General features: G+C 39.6%; 1 protein-coding gene across 3 annotated transcripts in view; it reads right to left on the bottom strand.

Moving 5' to 3' along the window:
- SMAD5 (SMAD family member 5) overlaps positions 1–10,083 on the bottom strand; it is a 35,020-nt gene that overhangs the window by 15,510 nt on the left and 9,427 nt on the right. Inside the window, exons 1-2 of one of the 3 annotated variants that reach the window (XM_025196027.1) lie at positions 6,732–6,870; positions 6,279–6,340 (exon numbers count right to left, since the gene is read on the bottom strand). The exons of 1 other annotated variant lie outside the window; for it this stretch is intronic. The gene's annotated coding sequence lies outside the window, so the exon portion shown is untranslated. Of the gene's footprint in view, positions 1–6,278; positions 6,341–6,731; positions 6,871–10,083 lie in introns of those variants that run through there. One more of the 3 variants, XM_025196026.1, reaches the window with a different exon arrangement.

The following is a 10,083-nucleotide window of genomic DNA, read 5'->3' on the forward strand; positions in this document are numbered from 1 at the left end:
AAATTAGGAACAAGGGCTGAGTCAATGGCAAAGGCAACAAATAGAATAGAGCTTCAGTAGTTCCAAGATCTCAGCCCTTGCTCACCACACTAAGATGAATAGGCCCATGCAGAACATCAGAGAAAGGGTCAAACAATTAGTGTTTTCAGCAGAAATAATAGGGAAAATAGAGCAAAAGCCTGCAGTCTGCTTTAACATTATTTAAAGTACAAGAGCTACCCTCTTATCCATTCCAAGCTGAAGTTACTGAGTGGCAAGCAGTGCACACAACAATATTTTAAATGGGTTACCTTACTGCATTCATGCATTGGGGATACCTAGGAGAAAATTTCAAGCGTCTTGAAATTAAACTTCTAAATTATTTCCACCTCATCTTTCCACTGATTACCACATTTACATGGCACTGCCCAGCAAATAACATGTACAAATCAGCAGTAGTTTTGTTCAGTATGTAATCATGGTGCAATACACATCCATTTGATTCAAAAGCTTTTGTTTTAGTTCTACTCAGCAACATTTGCCACAGTTGCTGTACAAATATAGTGTGCAAGTGGCATTTATTCACTCGCAAAGGAGTTTATATAACACAAAAACATGTGTAGCACCTGCTGGGCAAGTGTCAAAAGAATTTTGTTAGAAACCTCTCTTTCACTAAACATGACTCCATGTTTTTTTCTGCAAGTTTTTCTGAGGCTAACATCATTGTCTTGAAACTCCGAGTCTGCTCTGAATGCTCAATCATAAGCTTGCAAAACCAGCAGAATTAATATTCCTAAGATGTTACAACAGGCGATGGTTTCAGACATGTTTGCGAAAATGGCCATACCCATTCCAGCATCTCAGAACAGTTAAGACAGCAAAGTAAATCCTTCACCCATTTCTTTAAGAACTTGTCTACAAAGGCAATGTTACAAAACTGTTGAAGATAATCTGGAAAAACATTTTATTTAACTATCGCTGTATACACACCCCTGCTGGTTTTCTTAAAAACATCTTAAAACGGCTTACGTGAGTATGCAGAAAAAAAAAGATCATCCTCACCCTTTGAGCGATACGTGAGAAAAACAAAACTTCTATCAGGAGTCAGAATCTGTAGAATTTGATAAATTTCAGTCTTATTTTATTATTCCCTCCTGGCTACACCAAAATACTGCTCACAAATCTGTTAAAACAGATATTTTAATCCAAACTTGATGCAGCATTTTGGGATGTTTGTATTATCAAAAAGGAAAGTTCTCTTTCCTTTGGGAAAGAGCTTCCCGAGCAAGCAACTTTACATTTATTTTCATAAATGGACACTGAAAAGGAATTTATGAACTGCAGAATAGACTCAGGGATTTACAGGTTCATCAGCTTTATCCAAAGTGTGTTCTCAAAACAGTATGCAGACAGCAGTCAAATTGATTCAAATACGCATTGACAGTTATGGAGTTAGTTGTATCAAATTTGCCAGTAGGATACTTAACTTCTAACTTTATAAAACATGAGGAAGCAAATAGAATTTCTAGCAGGACAAACTACACCCAAGAAGAAAGTTCTACAGATCTATATAATCTGCACAACATAAATCAATTCTAGTCACCTGATAGTATGATCAGACTTCCTCGTCATCCTTTAACAGAAAGAAAAAGTGAAATGCATTTAAGAGCCAGTGGAAAGATCAATAAGACTTCCAGCAGCTTAAATGGTACTGTGAATTCTGCTTTCATAGTAAGTGCTTGAAAACCTCCATTTAGCCAGAGTGCAATACTGAAAGGTTAAAACCTTACTTCATACAAGAAACAGAATGCAAAAAAATGTTTTATTATTTTTCCTTGTAGACTGAAACTCGACTATTTCTGTGGGAAGTTTTGTGTCACAAAACATTCCCGGAACCCCTTTTTCTAAAACATTAAATGTTTTCTGCCTAAAATTGATTTTTTTTAAATAGTTTTAAAGTTTACAATGAAGTCACATATACTACGCTTATAGCCTTCTACTTCTGTTTCATGCAAGGACAGTATTCAGGATAACTCAACAGAACAGCCATGTTCAAAAGCTACTGCCTTTTTGTAAAAGGGCAAAGTCATTACAATTAGTTGCAACTGCGGTGGGATATTTTGTCACAACCAAAGAGATTATATGTTCAGAGATAAACTTTAAACTGTAGCACTTCCTTCATAATGTTACATGTGAATCCCTTAACAGCCTCTCTCAGACAACAGCAGATTTGTCAGGGCAGTCACTCTAGACATTATTACCTCTTCAAAAGTGCAAACTGGTCGTGGTTTTTAACCAAGCAAATAAAATCCACCAATTTTCCCCCCAGTATATACCTTACGTGGCTATTTAAGAATCCAGCTTAACTCTCAGGTTGTTCCTTTATTTATTTACTTTTAATGTGAAAAAGAGCACTTCAGTACACTACAAAATGCAATATTCTATTCACAAGTTAAAAATGTGGTAAAGGACACCCCGATTGCTTTTGGTTACTGAATAGAAAGGGAAGTTCATTTCAGCATCAGAACGAGACATTGTGGCAGACTTAAATTTTACATTACAAGTTCTTCCTTATGACTACAGCACATGGAAGGAAACACGTTGTGTGAACAAGTCCATTGTTTGAAACCCTTCTTCATACCTCATCAGAACAGCTAAATATAAACAAAGTTGGTTATCAGCAGAACTTGCAGACTGAGTTTCACTTATCAAGGAAAGAGAGAGTAATGAGAAGGATTATTGCAAGTCTTCCAGCTACTATATGCCTGACAGCTGATAGATGCATCTCCACCAAGATTAAGCAATTCATGTTTCTGATTCCATGAGATTTTTCCCCTGCTTATGAGCAGGTGAAGAAAATTTCATAAATGGATAAACTCAGTAGGCTCATTTCCTAGTTTCATGGTTGTTAAGAGCAGGAAGGGACCTTACAGATCATCAGGTCTAGCTCCCCTGTGCTGGGCAGGAAAGACTGCTGGGATCACATGACCCCAGAAAGATGGGCATCAAGACGCTTTACGTGTTCAAGTCTTTTTTTGTGACATTTTCAAATCTCTACACTTCCATTTAAAAAAAATAATCGAGAAGCTAGTCTTTGTAGCTAGGATGCTTTGTCTCTAAATCCCTACGTAACTGATGGGTTTAGGTTTTCATTTGCCAACAATTCACTGAAGATAACACCATGGCCTGTGAATTCCTATTATCACTGGCAGTGGTAAACCCATAGCATGCCACTAAACCGGGGCGGGCAATCATTTTGTGCAGAGGGCTGCTTACCGAGTTTTGGCAAGCCATCGAGGGCTGCATGACAGGCAGCCAGGTGCAGATTAATATTCATTTTCTAAATTTTCTAGGGGCCCCGTGGGCCGGATAGAACGTCCTGACAGGCCGCATATGGCCTGCGGGCTGCATTTTGCCCACCCCTACACTAAACCCACAGCATGGCAATCCACCTTTTGCTCAACAGTGCCTAAACATTCTAGCAAATCAAGTCAAGGTCAGATACAGTTGAAATATATGGATGCCCTCCACCTAGTGACACACATTACTCCTGGCTCAAAATGCCAGATTTACCATCAATAAGCCATTAAGTTAGTTGTTCCTTGAAATTGATCTCAGTTCTTTTCATGACTGCACAAAACACGGTAAGATCGAATGTTGGGTAGGAAGGAGGAAGAATTGGGGTAAAAAAAATTCAGTTGACCAGAACTGCAGAATCCTCGCCACCTTCCTTCCAACTGGAACATTAAGACATGTCATACTGCAGAAGCACCAGCACCAGCCTCTCCATATTGGACAGAGTCTTGTTTTAAAAATGCAAGGACACAAATACACAGGGATTTCAATGACAATTTCCAATCTAAAACAATGAATGTTCTTGCCTGTAATTAGAAGTGGCTTAGACTGACTCAGTTTCATAATATAAACAGGCCGCCCACTAGAACTACCAACACAGCTTAACAGTTTTAAGCAGAATCTCTGCAGACAAGTCTGCTAAGAGATGTGTACTACGCAAGCACTTTCCAGTGCACAGCTTCATTGGACTCAAATCCTTTTATATATATCTTATGCCTGGAGATGACATTCTTTATATTAAACAACATTCATATACTGACATTACAGACATAACGTTTTTATTATGTACTCACTTCTCTCTTCCGAACTGTAATGTGGTGCATTTCTATTTAATAATATAGCCTTTGGAATGATTAGGCAACTACCACTTCACCTAGTTCCATTAAGAGTCTCTTCACTCCATCAGTGTTCGCTCGCAGGAAGTGTGTAGGATACTAGTGGACACTACAAACAATGCATATGCATTCAGATGGGTCTGTCTTTGAGGATATACAGCAGAAAAGTTGTATGTTCAATTCTATCAGACGCATCAAGGATTGAACAGTCGCTGAAAGAAAGCAACTTTCCCAGACAAAGGTGATTTAATTCCAGGTCACTATTAAGGAATGCTTAATGGCACTGGTAAACAGAAGGCTGCACTGCCAGACTTGTGCTAGATCCACTGTGAGACTATCAAGTTTTTTCCCCTTAGGGATACCAAATCCACATGTTTTGTTATCACAAAACCCCCTGACATTTTTTTTAAAAATGGGTACAAGATGAAGGTAGAATCTATTTGCAAACTACTACTTTGGAACTCAGACAGTATTTTGAAACTTGGCCTTAGTTTCAGCCAACTGAATTTCTACTCAAATATTAGCTGACAATTGTTTTCATATTACCTTTGAAATTCCTTACTTTTATTCAAACTTCCTATGCAAAGCAATATATTTTAGTAAACATGAAAGTAATAGAAACTGAAAAACATCCTGATCTAAAATAGCTAACTCAAACACAAGTCATGAACAACCTCAAAACCCTCCTTTCCATTTCAATATATGTTCTTTTTATTTCCCTACTTGCACATCACTTGAAATTGTCTATTAAGTTTCATTTTTAAAAAGTCTAAGTGACACATGCATTTGATTAACATTCTTAACTAGTATACATGTCTGCCACTTTGGCAACTTTTGGACTACAGCATAAAAAATAAGGGCACCCTTGAAGGAATGGGTTAGTGAACAATCCTTTTGAACCTAGGGCTTCCATACGTAAATGAAGGCAGTCATGCAAACTTAAGAACTAATGGCAGTGCAGAGCCAGTATATCGGCACCTAGAACAATGGCAGCCTTTACATTTCAGAAAAGGTCAGAACTGGAAAGCATGAACTCCCTATCAGAAGTCGGATTCACATTCAGAAATGCTGAAGGCTCACTTTCCAAAAGAAGCGAACATCCTCAACTCAATGCGACAGCAATAAGAACTCAGCATTCATGCTTGCCTGAAAAAAAGAATTCTGGTTTGAAAATACCTTACAAGATTTCAGGATTTGGTTTTGGGCTGCAGCAAAACAAAACAGAGACCTTTTGAAAACCTTTGTGAGAGACAAACCAGAGAGAGATACCTCCCTTCCGTTCAAGGCTAGTCAATAACCTGGAGCAGGTTACAGATTATGATGGGAGCTAACTTTTTTAGCAGGCATGCCACAACTTAGTCTAGCACCCTCACTAAGTACTGCTCCCATGCAAGGCAATCCCTTCCCATGCCGCCTCTGCCTTCTGTCCTATCTGCCACTGTGCTGCTTGTCTACTCCCCAGTCTGCTGTGTGCCACACACAGGCTGTCCATGACACTTGTGGCACACATGCCACAGGTTGGGCCTCCTGGATTAGGACACTCACCTGGAATAAAGGAGATTCAGGAAAAGGAGGGACCTGAATCTATGGCACTTGGCTAGAACTTGGGAGAACTAATCATCAGGTCATTGGCTATCCTGGGAACCATCATCCTTTCTGCCATACCAACCAGAAATTTCATCTTAAGACACCAGAAACCACCCTGACAAAAGTATTGTCAAAGCCATAAATTTTCATTTAAAGTTTTAGTTTCAACAAGTCAGCACCTTCCAAGGCAAAAGGGTTTGTTGAAAAATTCCCAATCTGCTTCTGGAAAGTCAAACATTACCCTGGCTCATGGTTAAGTTACTCAGTACCTTTTACCTATAGCAGGTATCTACAACTGAAAGCCAACTTTCAAACAACAAAGACCTACGTGAGAAAGTCACCAAACACAAACCAATGCCCCTCTTGTCATTTTTAACAGACAGGAATCAATATCTGGATGGTTGAGACTGAACTACCTGGATGACTAAACGGCAATCTTTCAAAAATGAAATGCCACACAAACAGGCCAAACCACGTACAGTAAAAGGGTGCAACTCTTCACAACTCCACTTTATGCTATACCTGTTCTGTGGAAAAATGGAAGACATTCTCCAGGTCTGTCATACCAGTACTTCTTACAAGCTCTGAAATATATGAAAAAAAAAAGGATCAAGTTATGTGAACCTATCCTAAAGTTTAAAGTTATTGTACATATGCAGCTAAATGAAGTACAATACTTTCACTAGGACCCATGGGAAATGTGAACTGGACATCAGGATAATCAAAATCTCAGCAGAAAGCAGAGACTTTATAGGCCGTCATAAAAACTTTTCTTTGAAAAGAATACACAGAAAAGTTCCAGTTGGACTGCATTAAGGCTCTGACAAATTTACAAATGCTACAGGATTTGGAGGGAAGACTGACAATAGTAATTCACTAATCTCTCTCTTTTCCTTGCATAGAGTGAGTTAATGACAAAGTATTCTGGCTTTGTCCGTTTGTGACATCCACTGACCCAGAATTTAGAGACACTACCTCATAGTTGGTGGATCAGTAGCAACTAGTCTGACAAAGATCCTCTGTCAAGGATGACAGTCCCTGGCAAGCTCGATCTTGGGGGCAGGGATACAGACTTGGCAGACAATGTTCTGGACCTTGCCAATCTTCACTGGTCAAGCCTACTAAAGTGCCAACCAAACTTTTCTGCATGGTTTTAAGAGTATTGCAGAAGTGGCCTGTACAAAAGAGATATTTGTAATTAAGCTGATTATTGTGATAATCCTAGTTTTAATACAATTATATGCAAAAGTCATTTTAAATAGTTAAGAATACATCACATTCAAAAGCTTGTGTGTCCCAACCATGCAGTTAGTTGATCCAATAAAAGGCGTCACAAAAAATCATTGCCTCTTGCATATTTCCTCGGCCATAAGGCTACAACTTCACTCAACACTGCCAAAGTAGTTATTTTACTTATCTATGTTAGCCATGAACCACACAAGTATTCTACAGGATAAGAATGACTATTGCTTGGTTTGAGCATGAGTGGGTTTCTTCACTACAAAAGCTTCAGTTTGCTGAAGGAGCAATTTATGTGAGAAGCAAGCATGTTTAAGGAAGCCTTACACACACTATTTAATTGTTCTCTGTAACAGCTATTACAACCATTGGGAAACCTTTGCACTGGCTTGCATTTTAAACCAGATGACATCCCAAAGTAACAGTGTAGTGGTTTGGGGGGAACCATTATATGCTTCCTTTCTGACAATTGTATATCTATGCAATTGCTTCCAAAACAGGGCAAATAAGAGAGCTGTTACAAAATAACACAGGTTTTACTTAACGCGTCTTTAAACAACAAAATCTATAAGCAATCATTTATAAATTATATCTTCTTGAAATAAAAGATGTAGTTCTCTGCAAGACCTTAGCGATGCCAACAGCCTAACTTTCAAAGACTGTCCAAAAAACCTTGAAATGCATTTAATAAACTATTAGTAACATTTGCCTTGAGAAGAGTACAAGAACAATTCTGAACAGTCAGATTGTACTTTATCATCAATATGAAGATAGCAGAGCAGGTCATTTATGCAAGACACACAATTTGAAATCTGACTTCAAAGCAAAAACAAGAAACCAAAAGATAGGGGCTCAACTTCCGCTCCTTCAAGTTCAGTCACAGGTTAAAATTCAGAAGGACCTATAAATTCCCTCACATAGTATTCAAATGCAAAACTTACTAAGACAGCAATTTAACTCCATCTCTACCCTGACAACATTCTGTCATTGCATCCTTGTACTCTTAGCTCGTTTAAAACTTCCCCAAGAGGAGAAAAGTTCCTCCCTTTTTCCATCCCTTCTCTGTTTTATCTTATTCACATGGTTTACCCTGTGTACTCTGCATTCATTAATGGAGTTCTTCATCTGTGGTGCATTATGTCTATATCTGAGGTCAAACCAGAATTTTCTGAACAAGTTACCTCACTGGGTAGACGTTTTTTTTTCAAAAATAAATGCCTTGAGGCACTTAACAGTGATTTCAGGCCATGCCCAACAGAAGTTTAATTCAGGTGAGATAAAAACAGAACCACTACTGATTTCCTGTGGGATAAAGATATTAAACCTAGCAGCAGATTACAAGCAACCAAACCAAGTGTTTACTTTAATCTCATATTTATGTTTTCAAAAACAGTACTAATTATGAAACAACTCTGCTGAAATTACAAGTTTTTCCACTATCTTCCACCACCATTGGCTGCCAACTACAGAAGAGCATCAGACCATTTGACAATTATGGTTCGAGAGGGAAAGTTTGAAGAAAAGGTTGAAAAACAACAAAAAAAAATGGAACTCAGATGCTAACTGTGAGGAAAAACTAGGATTTACAAACTGAAAGTTCTCATAATCGTTATTTCATTACAAGAGATATACATTGAATAATTCTTCTCTTTGTTTTCACTTTTTTAAATACCAAACACAATGGCTAAATACTTGGGAAGTAAATGTAAATAGTTCTGGTAGAGAAGCAGTTCTCAACTTCTTTAGATTTAAGGTATCCCTCAGTAGACTCAAGGTGTCTCAGAAAATGTCAGCTCTAACTTTTCACTCCATTTTTGACTGCAGAAAAAATAAGGCAATTCTCTCATAACAAAAATCTTAGAAAGACCACAACAGGTCAGAATGTTTTTGACACTGTGGATTCCTATTGGAAATGTCTGGGTTTACCTTGTGAACCATGTTTTGTACACCTAACAGTGACTATAATTTGTGGCACCCTGCAGCACCGTTGAAAGGATCTTACAGTACCAGAATCACTGCAGTAGAGTGAAAGAAGAACAGCAACACATTTTATCCACACCAGGTCATCCAAGGTTCCCCCCGACAACAGGGAAAGACAGCACAGTAATGCAAACTTTGCTTATTGTTCTCTGATGCCTCATTACAGTGGGCCAGATCACCAAGCTGGCCATTAAGTACAATCTTTATCCTTTTATAGGGTGTCTTCCACTTAAGACGTTGTAAATTTAAAATGTACGAATAAATTGGATGAGTAAATTAAGCCTCTGGGAGACAGGGAGGATATGTGGTTCTCAACTGGGTGCCTAGAGATCCTTTCAAGAGCTCCCCGGGATGCTATGCAAGGTTTTCACTGTTAGGTGTACAAATGTGATTCGCAAGATAAACCTAGAAATTTTGAAGAGGAACCCATCGTGTCAAAACCACTCTGACCTGCTGTGGTCTTTCCAAGTTCTTCGCAACAGAAGAGCTGCTCTGTTATTTTCTTGTAGTCAAACATGATGTGGAGATGGCATTGTCTGAGAGAGGCTTTGAAGCTATGCAGGGGAGGCCGCGAGTTTAAGAAGGGCTGTCTCACATCCATCCAGGGGTGCCTCAAGTTGAAAAAGAAATGGAAAAACTGCGGATTGAGACACAGGGAGAAATGAAACACAGCAAGGCTAATTCCATAACTTGGTTACATTGACATGGGGAAGTCCTGGGCCTGGAGGAGGCCGCAGGTCACTTGACTGCCCATCTTGTGCCTTCCCCACCAGCCCACGCTTCCTCTTTCACGTTCCCAGGTCCAATGCACCCGTGGGAGCTGCTCGGCTGGGACCAGGGCTGCGAGGCAGCTGGTGGGTGCCAGGCACATGAGGCAGGAGGAGCATGGGGCGGAGGGAAGAAACCACAACCCTGGCAACAAAGAGCTATAGGATCAAGGGCCCACCCCAACACCAGCACCTCCCTTGGCAGCCGCACACTCCTGACTTGGGTCAAGCACATGAGCCTGCGCTTCCCTGGAGGCACCGGCACATGCTGTTGGGGGGGGGTCGGTCCTCATATCAATCCTTCAAGCAAAGCCCCATACTCCCCCTGGAGATATCCCCCC

Source organism: Alligator sinensis, unplaced genomic scaffold, assembly GCF_000455745.1.
Source record: "Alligator sinensis unplaced genomic scaffold, ASM45574v1 scaffold111_1, whole genome shotgun sequence".
NCBI classification, from domain to species: Eukaryota; Metazoa; Chordata; order Crocodylia; family Alligatoridae; genus Alligator; species Alligator sinensis.